This window comes from Magnolia sinica, chromosome 7 (assembly GCF_029962835.1).
Source record: "Magnolia sinica isolate HGM2019 chromosome 7, MsV1, whole genome shotgun sequence".
Taxonomy (NCBI): domain Eukaryota; kingdom Viridiplantae; phylum Streptophyta; class Magnoliopsida; order Magnoliales; family Magnoliaceae; genus Magnolia; species Magnolia sinica.
The window spans coordinates 61510609-61520851 of NC_080579.1; positions in this window are offsets into that span (position 1 = coordinate 61510609).

Genomic DNA, 10243 nt, shown 5'->3' on the forward strand with positions numbered 1-10243 from the left:
CATGTAAACATGATTTATGTTTGGTATGCATACTAATCTATGATCCATTGTTGCCATATGCATGCTGACCTCTTATATAAGGATTTGCTAAAATATATGTTGTAACTAACCTATTCTATGTATTTGGTGAGGCATAGCCTAAGTGTTTGATAAATTGTCTGAATGAGAAAATGCTGATATTTGTATTTATTAAGAGTATTAAGATAGGATTCTCAATCACCTTAATGATATGTATAATTTGTCTCATGTAATCATATTTGCCACTATGAAATTTATGGATAAAATGCAAGTGTTATGCAATCTGATCATTGTGTTTGATGAAATGCTCAAATGAGGAATTAATTTGGATTGATTGTTAAATGTTGATATGATTATCGCATGTATCTACTTATTGCATCCGAGTATTATAGCCTAGACAATCGTTAACAGTCCATGTACAGGTTGCCAAATTAGTCTCGCCACATTGGGTAACTCGACGAATCTGAGTCACACGATGATCATCGACAGTGGTTAAGCCATAAGGGGTGCTCATGCACTCCATGTCGATTAAGTCAACGTGTGCTCATACCAATCGAACTTGCTAAACAACCCGATCGGCCTATTGTGTTTTTACCATAAATGGACATCACTACTTGAATCTAAGGTACCACTTACTAATGCAAAAACTTGTTCTAATTATGGTACCTCGATCCACTAAGACTCATGAGCCGGGCATGGTGGTGTATGGGACACCGTGTTCGAGCTGACAGCCTACGCTGGGGTGATGAGCTTCCCCGTAGTGACCAGTGAGTAACCCAGACTCGTGAGCCGGGCATGGTGGTGTAAGGGACACCGTGTTCGAGCTGTCGACCTACGCCGAGGTGAAGAATCCTTCATTTGGGTTAATAATATAAAAGGAGGTACCTTAGCTTCCCGAATCTGCTGTGTGAATGAGCCTAATTAAGTACTGGGCTAACATGACCATGCACCGCATTGCATATGCTTTGGCAAGGAAGTTACAATTTAGGGAGTTTATCATGCGTGAACTTGGTTGTCGGGAATCACTTGTGAGGGAGCTTTATACGAGGGCATCCATCATTTCTACACTCCATTCCTGCATTAACATGAGTAGTTAGGAAGTGGTTGTTGTATTACTTTATTATTACAGCTTGATTGACTTGATAACATGTTAACCTTTGCCTTATAGTACCACTGAGTTGATCACTCATTCCCACCATAGGACGGTGTTTTAAAACACCAACCAAACTCTAGTTTAGATGCAGGTGATGACAAAGCCTATGCAGCGAAGTTGGACTTCTTAGATGAGGAGGAAGAATTCTCCTACGTTCAGCTCTCAGGCATGTCTATGTAGACCTCGTGCTGATTTGACGGGATTATAGGGACATATGGATTAGTTGGACACTCTACACTTTGATATTTTATAAATTTTGAAACAATAGATGTATATATTCAGCCCGGTAACATACTCATACTCTAGAGGTTGTGAAACACTTACCTAAACAAAATATATATGTTTCAGTCTTCCGCTTACATAAATTAAATTATCTTTGGAGTATGATGTGTTGTTTTAATATAATCCCACTCATGTTTGACTCATTTATATGGACGAAATCTAAACATCATCATCCGTGTTGCATAAGTGATGTGTTGGATCTCGGGAGTAGAGCTTTGATCAACCCTCAAAATCTGGAGCGTTACAAGTTGGTATCAGAGCATGATTTAGATTAAACTGGACTTGGGTTTTAGGTATCACGACGTACTCTGACTTAGGAGGGGGGCAATGAAATTTAGAAACAATCATAGGATTCTGAAGTTTTGCCGACGGGCGAGATTGACTACTATAGTGTGGCCCGTACATGTCCAAGATCATGTGAATTGATCTTAATCCTTTTAGGCCATCAATCAACAGGTTTGATCTATAATCCGACGAATCCCAAACTTGAAATAAGCTAAAAGGTGTGAATATGCGCTTGTTGGACAGATAAAGAATATCGTGCGGATATAGGGCCCAAATCATAAAATCTACAGGGACCTAGGGGGTCCCCCGCATTTATACGGCATCCTGGGAGGGGGTGGCCATTACCCCAAGTCGAAGCCACTGCCGGACACCCCAGAGGGGCATGGTGGCACCGTCCGGGCGGCGGCGCACCAATTGCCTCTACAGTGGGGCGCAGCGGCATTGCGCAGGCGGCGGCGCATCACTGACCGGCCGGACATGTGGGTCGTCTCCCATGTGTGGGGCCCCTCCTTTTAACCCTTTAGCCCCATTTCACCCCTACTCTAACGTTTTTAACCCTCTAAATACCCCCAAATCCTCCAACTCTCTTTCTCTCTCAAATCTCCTCCTCCACACATTCAAACCTTCCATTTCTTCCACATCTTACACCCACCACCACTATTCTCCTAAAACAACCCATTTCTTCATCTCATCTTGCTTATCCTCATCTATTTAAGCACAAAAAAAACCTTGTTTGTGTCTCATAATCTTCAAATCCTACAATCCACTTCATTCTCCAAGCTTCTCCACTTTCATGGCACTCTTCGAGCTTGTCACCTTCATTTTCTCCATCTCATCACTTCTTTCTCTCATGTGAAAGAAGAGAGTGGCCCTAGATGAGGCCGGGCCAAGCTGACCACACTGTACTATGAAGAAGACGAGCGCCGAGACTAGCGAAGTGTCAAGCGAGAGCGAAGATCGAAATAAGACCTTGATCCTTGTATCCTATTAGAAAGGTCTCTATTGGCGGGTGCTGAGCTCGGTAAGTTCTGTGATCACAAAGTTGTATTTGAAGCACATGTCGACGAGAAGTTGTTTAGACTGTATCCAGTTATCGACTTTCTCCTGGAAAATAGGTGGGGTCCCATATTCGAGGGAAACACACATGTGAGTGAAAGCATCGTAGGAGCCTACTATGCCCACATACGGAACCCAATTGTGGAGTCTCTTCAGTTTACTATTCCTTTGGGGAGGCAGGAAGCCATAGTAGATGTGGATGTGATGGCCCGTATTATGGGAATTGAATGTGGTGTGGTACATGCTAGTGAAACTCATCTCGCTAGTGAGCGAGAGAGAAATCATAATACACTGTTCTTTTGTGGCCAACTTGAGGAGTGGAGGTGAGAAAATAGCCTTGCATCAACATGTATGACGGTAGACTTCCACCTACTCCACCACATATACACGTATAACATGTATCCTAGGTGGAGTAACTGCATAGAATGCACTTGTTTTATGGTGGATTTTTGTACAGAGTTGGATAAGGGAAGAAAGTATGCCTGCCTACTCTTGCCCTATCGCAGATAATCAGGACCACATGATCTACTTGGGGAGATGCCTCACTCCCTTTCGGTCGGCTTATTTGCAAGATCACCCAAAACTTCAGTTTCAGACTCCATATGGATAACATCGCCCTAATCCACTTCATCGATGAAACCACACTCAACAATATGGGGATTGACCCTAGGCAACGCCAAGCTCGACTCGATGAGTACGGGGATGAAATAGAAGAAGAGAGTGAAGGGGAAGAAGGTAGTGAAGATGAGGAAGGAAGTGGAGAGGAAGAAGGCAGTGAGGGTGAAGAAGGAAGTGGTAAGGAAGGCAGTGAAAAGGAATGCAGTGAGGAGGAAGAGTATGAAGAAGAGGTGGAGGCCCATGACTCAGATGGGGGACCTCCTACCACACATGGAGACCACCATGATCGGGACGCCCTAGAAGCCCTTATGGCTAAGATTGAAGAGAACCAGGCTCAGTTGAAGCAAAAGTTTGTAGAGAATCAGGCTTATTTGAAACAGAAATTTCAGAGAATGTTGTGCACCTTGAAGTCCCTCCTGTGCTGTATGCAGGATAAGGGTGTGCCTCCACCTTCACCTAAGTCAGAGGACTAGTCATGTGTTGTCGTTGTCTTCTTGTTTTCTTTATTCCTTGTCTCCTTTGAAATAGCCTTGGTAGGCCTAGTTGGATGTTAGGTTAGTAAGTGTTGAAACTTTTTATTCAGATTAGCTCACATGCATTCTCTGCCATGATTCATGTAATGTTACATTTTGTGTATTGTGACAAATTTTGTTAAATGGAATGCATAAAACTTCTTTTATTATAAATGTGTACAATGCTTGGAAAGAATGGATGAGGTTATCCTGATCCAATGAATGCTATATTCTCTATTGTATATAGGGAATGCCTCCTAAAACTACTCGGAACATGGCCCGTCTCTTACTTGGCGGAATGATAGACGGGGCCCCTTACTCGAGTGATAGCCAAACGGACCTTAATCTAGGTCCGAGTGGCGAGGCAATGCCAGATTCACAGCCGGCCACTGGCCCCACCAATGGGCCCACACCTAGTGCACCACCGATTCTGGGACAGAACCGTGCGCCTACATTAATGCCACATGTACCTCAGGCGGCTTCTCCTCCTGATAGGTTGGAGCAAATGATGCTCCTAATGCAACAATAACAACAAGTTTTGGCTACGATTGCGGGGGCTACTGCCCAAAACATGAATATGGTCCCACCTATGCCACTTATGCAGCCTACTGGAACTATGAAAACAAGTGGCTTATTTAAGTGCTTTCAGCACTTCCACCCTCCTACTTTTACGAGTACTCACAGGCCCGAGGAGGCTGAGTACTGGCTGGATCGCATCTCCAAGATGTTGAAGCTGTTGCATTATACTGAGGCAGAGCAAGTGGAGCTTATTACTAACATGTTCGAGAAGGAGGCTAGTCTTTGGTGGGATAGCATCCTACGAACTGTTCCCGCAGGCTATATGTGGATGTGGGACATGTTCGAAACTTATTTCCATGAAAAGTACTTCCCCCTCACTTACCATAATGAAAAGGAAGGTGAATTCCTCTACCTTCGACAAAGGGGGATGACAGTGGCTGAATACGAGAACCGCTTCATGGAGATGGCCAGATATGCTCCATTGACCCCATCGAATGAGCTGATGAGAATGCAGTAGTTTTCAGAGGGTCTGCGGCCTGATATCTACACTAAGATGTGTTGCTCTAGCATTCCCAATTATACTGAGCTAGTGAACATGTCCCTACGAGCTGAGTAGGATAGTGAGAGATTATTTAATGGGCCCAAGGCCTCAACCTGAATTACCGAACCGGCCGTTTCTCAGTAAGAGGCCACGAATGAATTCACCTCATAGGCTAATGGTTTCATCGACCCAGCAGAGGTGATCTAACCTGTAGTGCATCTATTGTAATAAGACAGGCCATATAGAACCCTTTTTTTTAGCAAGATGATGGACAATGGCTTTACGCCACCTCATAAGATCAACCGCCAACCGCCACATGTGATTTCAGCTCCACCGCTATGATCTGCACCACCAGTGTAATATCCTGGAAAATTCCGTACAAAGACCCAAGCACCACCTCAACCAGAATTCTCTTAGAACTCAATCCTTTAAAAATTAAACGTGAATTAACTAGTGCTAAACTAGATTACCTTTGAAATTAGCACCAACCACTTTAAATACGATCTGTAAGACCCAAAACCTATAGAATCATGAACGCTATGTTACCCTGAAACCTAGGATTCAACTCTAAACCCAGTTGCTCTCGGGAGCATTCAGAAACTTTATTTCGGACCTGGACCGCACGTCGAAAGTCCGATTTTGATAAACTTAGACATTTCTAACCGCCTAGTTAGACTTGACAATCACCTCAAAAATCGAGTCCAGATGATGTCCTGGTATGATTTGCTTGAGTCAGGAGTGAAGAGTGTGAGAAAGGTGAAATTATTTAGAAAATTAAATATGAATTTAAGTAATCTGAGTCGTGTCGCTTGCGCGCCGATTTTAAGCATTCTGACCGTTGGATTTTGACCCAAATTCACCCTCGGATCAGGGAAGGTGGCCCACACATGTAAAAGTGCTTGTGGCCCTGATCAAGTTTCGGTGACCGTTGAATTGAAATTGGTCTGCCATGGATGATCTGGAAACCCGATCGGACTGAAAACTTAACTTGCTTAAGATCCAATATTAGTGAGCTTAAGTTCGACCGCATTCAGTAAGAGGACCTCCAGAAACGCTCCATTGAATTAAAATTAACCCGATTTGGTTATAACCTAAGTATATCTTGGCCCTGGGGCTAATTCCATCAATTTTAGGCCTATGTAAAGACCTTAAACCCTCACTCTCAAATTCCATACGAATTTTCCAAACCCTAGCTAGAAGAGAGAAAAAAAGAGAGAGAAAGTGAGAGAGTAGTTGGTGAATCATCTTGGGATTCTTCCCAGTGATTCTACACACCTAACTCATCACGTCTGAATCGTTATTCCGGTGATTCTAATCTCATATTTGGGTAAGTCAATCAAACCCTAACATGTTTTGGAACCTAGAATAGTCTAAGTGTCGATGTAGCTAATCTAGTTCATGATTTAGGTTATTTATTCACTGTTGACGAAGACTCATCGTCTAAATCGAATTCATTGCCCCATTTCTAGTCTAAGGTGCGGACTATATTTGTATAGGTTATGGTCTACAAGGCTTTCAATGTCAGTTAATGATTTATTACTGACGTGGGTGCCATTTCTCATGCCAAATGCAATATCTGTTTCGTTTTTTCGTATATGTATAACCTATGCTGTAAATAGCGTGATCCATGTGCTTGTTGGAATGTTTGTATGCTTTTGGAATTTGACGTTGTGATTGCCATGATTATTTATCATAGGGATATGATTGTTATCTATGCGACAACTCCTTTTTAAAAGGATTTGCCCTAATATGTAATATGGCTGACATATGTGATGTATGTTGCCAAGTGTAGTCTAAGTGTTTGTAAAAATGTCTGAATAAGTTCATAGTTAGTAAGGTGTGAATTATGAGGGAGTTGAGATGTGAGATCCCAACTATTCCCTTATATGTACTATTTCCTCCATGAATTGCTTAGTCTAACTACCCATGTTAACTATGTGTATGATTTCCTCCATGCAAGTTGTTAATTTTACCGCTTTACTTATGAAATGCATGTGGATGGATTCTCTTAATCTTGCATCTTATAATATGTTTGTTATTATAGTTGAATGTGTATGGGGCCATGTTCTGGTCCAGGCAATTGGTAATAAACTCTGAGTTCGTGGCTGAGGTAGCTTTCACCACGCAGGACGTGTTTGACAAACCCGAGTCGTATTAGGATTGATGGCAGTGGTTTGGCCACACAGAGTGTTTCCGCACTTCATGTCGTTCAACCCAACGTACGCTCGTGCTAGTCGAGCTCGTCAAGTAACTCGATTGGCCCGATGTATGTTCACCATGTATGGACGCTGCTATTTGAATCTAGGGTACCGGACTTACCAGTGTAAATTCTGTTAACCATGGTACCTTGATCTGCTAAGACTCATGAGTCAAGCACGGTGGTATGGGACACCGTGGTTAAGCTGTCGGCCTACGTTGGGGTGACGAGCATCTTCGTAGTGATCAGTGAGCACCCAAACTCATGAGCCGATTATGGTGGTATGGGACACTATTCGTGCTGTCGGCTTACATTGATTGGTGACGAGCCCTTTATAGTGACCTCGAGCATACCGTGATACTGCATTGAGGCGACAAGCCTTCGTATAGTAACTAAGGTATGACTAGGCATGCATTGATTGGTGACAAGCCCTTTACAGCGACCTAGAACCATAACATCGTATGAGATTGTCTAAGACTGATGACCCTAGAATGGATTATTGTTTGGGTATTGATATAGGGAAGTTACCTTAGCTTCCCAATCCTGCTGTATGAAAAAGACTAATAAAAACTTGGTAATCATGTTCATGCACCGCATTGCATGTGCCTTGGCGTTGTGGAGCACTCAGGGAGGTTGTCATGCGTACCATGAGATGAAGACGCTGAGGGAGTGCAGGCGAGGGCATGCATCATTCGACATACATCCTTGCATTAACAAGAGTAATTAGGATATGTTTGATTGTACTGCTTTATCATTACTGCTTGATTGAATTGATAACATGTTTACCTTTGCTGTATAGTTCTACTGAGTTGATCACTCACTCCCATGTTTTGGGACGGTGTTTAAACACCAACGAGACTCTGTCTTAGATACAGATGATGATGCAACACATGAGGCAAGCAGGAGTTTGAAGATGATGATGAGGCGTTCTCCTTTATGTAGTTCTCAGGCGGGTTCACGTGAGCCGTGTCCTGAGCCACGGGGATTCAGGGTTATTGTTGTGATGGTTTATTCCATTTGATACTTGTATTTTGAGACACGCATACATGTAATTATAACCTGGCAAAGTATACATATCTCAGGGACTTATATCGACATATATTTTTCTTTAAGTCTTCCGCATGCGTATTTCACCTGTCCTTGGATTATGTTTGTGGTTTTGGATTAATCTACTTCATGTTTTATGCATTAATACTGACAACATTCATCAATCATGACTTATGTTGCATAAGTGATGTTTTGGAACTCGAGAGCTGAGTTATGCTCGACTCCCGAATTTCAGGGCATTACAAGTTGGTATCAGAGCATGATCTGGATTAAACCGGGCCTGAGTTATGGTCACACAATGCACACTGACACCACTTTAGTGTAGGAGGGTGCGAGGAAAACCTAAAAACAATGTAGGCTTCCCAGTTGCACCGCTTTGCGAAAGTTTACTGAAAATGATGGCCGATATCGAGTCCGTGCACATTCCTAATCACACACAGCGACCCCAAATCACTTCTAGGCCATCCATTGATGGGTTTAGACCATGTATCATCCCTTTCCAACTGTTAGAAATCCGGTAAAGGTGAATCTGTATCAGATTCTATTCAAAGTGACCCGAAATGAGTCGAATCGAACTAGGGGCCCAATCAGGGCATTTATAGGGGGACCCAGGGTGGGACCCACATCATTTTCTGACCCAGGGGATAGGAGGACCTCGCCCAAATGGCGAGTCCTGGCTGGAATGTCCTGAGGATGTTGACGACCTCGTCAATTCGGTGAGCCCTCGCCGCCGAGCTAGCCGGCTCGGTCCGACGCCCATAGGGCCTTGTGTGGCCCACTCTTCCACGGTTGCACATTTTTAACACCCCCAAAACCCTCCTTCCTACACAAAGGTCCCCTCCAAGCTTCCCTTTTTTGGAATTTTCTCTCAAAACCCCACAAAAATCCCTCCCCAAACCCTTCCTTCTTCCATTTTCATGCATATTCAGTTTACCCATCTCTATTACTGATTTCCCTCTCTTATCCTTCCATTTGAGCACTCAAATCCCTCCTTTGAGTCTCAAATTCATGGAAACCCCACCGTTCCTCCCATTTTCTTCTTTCCTTTCATTTTTCATGGCCCTATTTGAGCTTATCACGGCTATATTTTCCATTTCTACTATCCTCTCTTTCATGGGGAAGAAGAGAGCTCCTGTTAATGAAGTCGGGCCTAGTCGCCTAACCTGTTCAAGGAGGCCGAGAGGCGCCGCCGCGAGCACAACTGCCACTCAAGAGTTTCAAACGAAGCAGGACCTCGATCCTCAAGATCCCGTTGGAAGAACTCTATTGGCGGAGCTATCTCATGGAGTTTATGAAGGCCGTAAGGTCCTTTTTGAAGCTCATGTAGATCCGCGATTATTTGGAGAACATCTCTTATTTGAGTGCCTGGAAGGGGCCGGTTGGTGTCCACTATTTGAGGGCAAATACCACGCTAATGTGAGTACTATTCGAGCTTTCTATGCCCACATTCAAGAACCCTTGCTAGAGCCATTGTAGTTCAAGATCCCTTGTGGAAGAGCTCGGGAGGCCATAATCAACGTTACTTTGATATCCCAACTTTTGAATGTGCCTCTTGGCGAGGTTCATGCCAGTGAGAAGAATATGAGTAGTGCGCATGAAAGGGATCGCCGCACCCGGTTCCTTTGTGGTTGTCTAGTTGAATGGCAGCTTAACAGAAGCCTTTTAGCGACCAACATGACGGACGACTTCCGCTTGCTTCACCACATCTATACATTCAATGTTTATGCAAGGTGGAGCAATCACAGTGAGTGTACGTGCCTGATGGTAGATTTCTTGTATTAGGTGGGGCAAGGAGAGAAGCTGTGTGTGCCAACGTACATTTTGCGACAGATTGTCCTTATCGCTCGTTCGAATAGAAGGACTGAATCGCTCCCATTTGGCCGACTCATATGTAAGCTTGCACATGAGTTTGGCTATAGGCTTGGAGCTAAAAGGCCAGTACCTGTTTGTTACATCAATGAGACGACTCTTAATCAGATGGATATCGGGCCACGACGACGACAAGCTTTACTTGA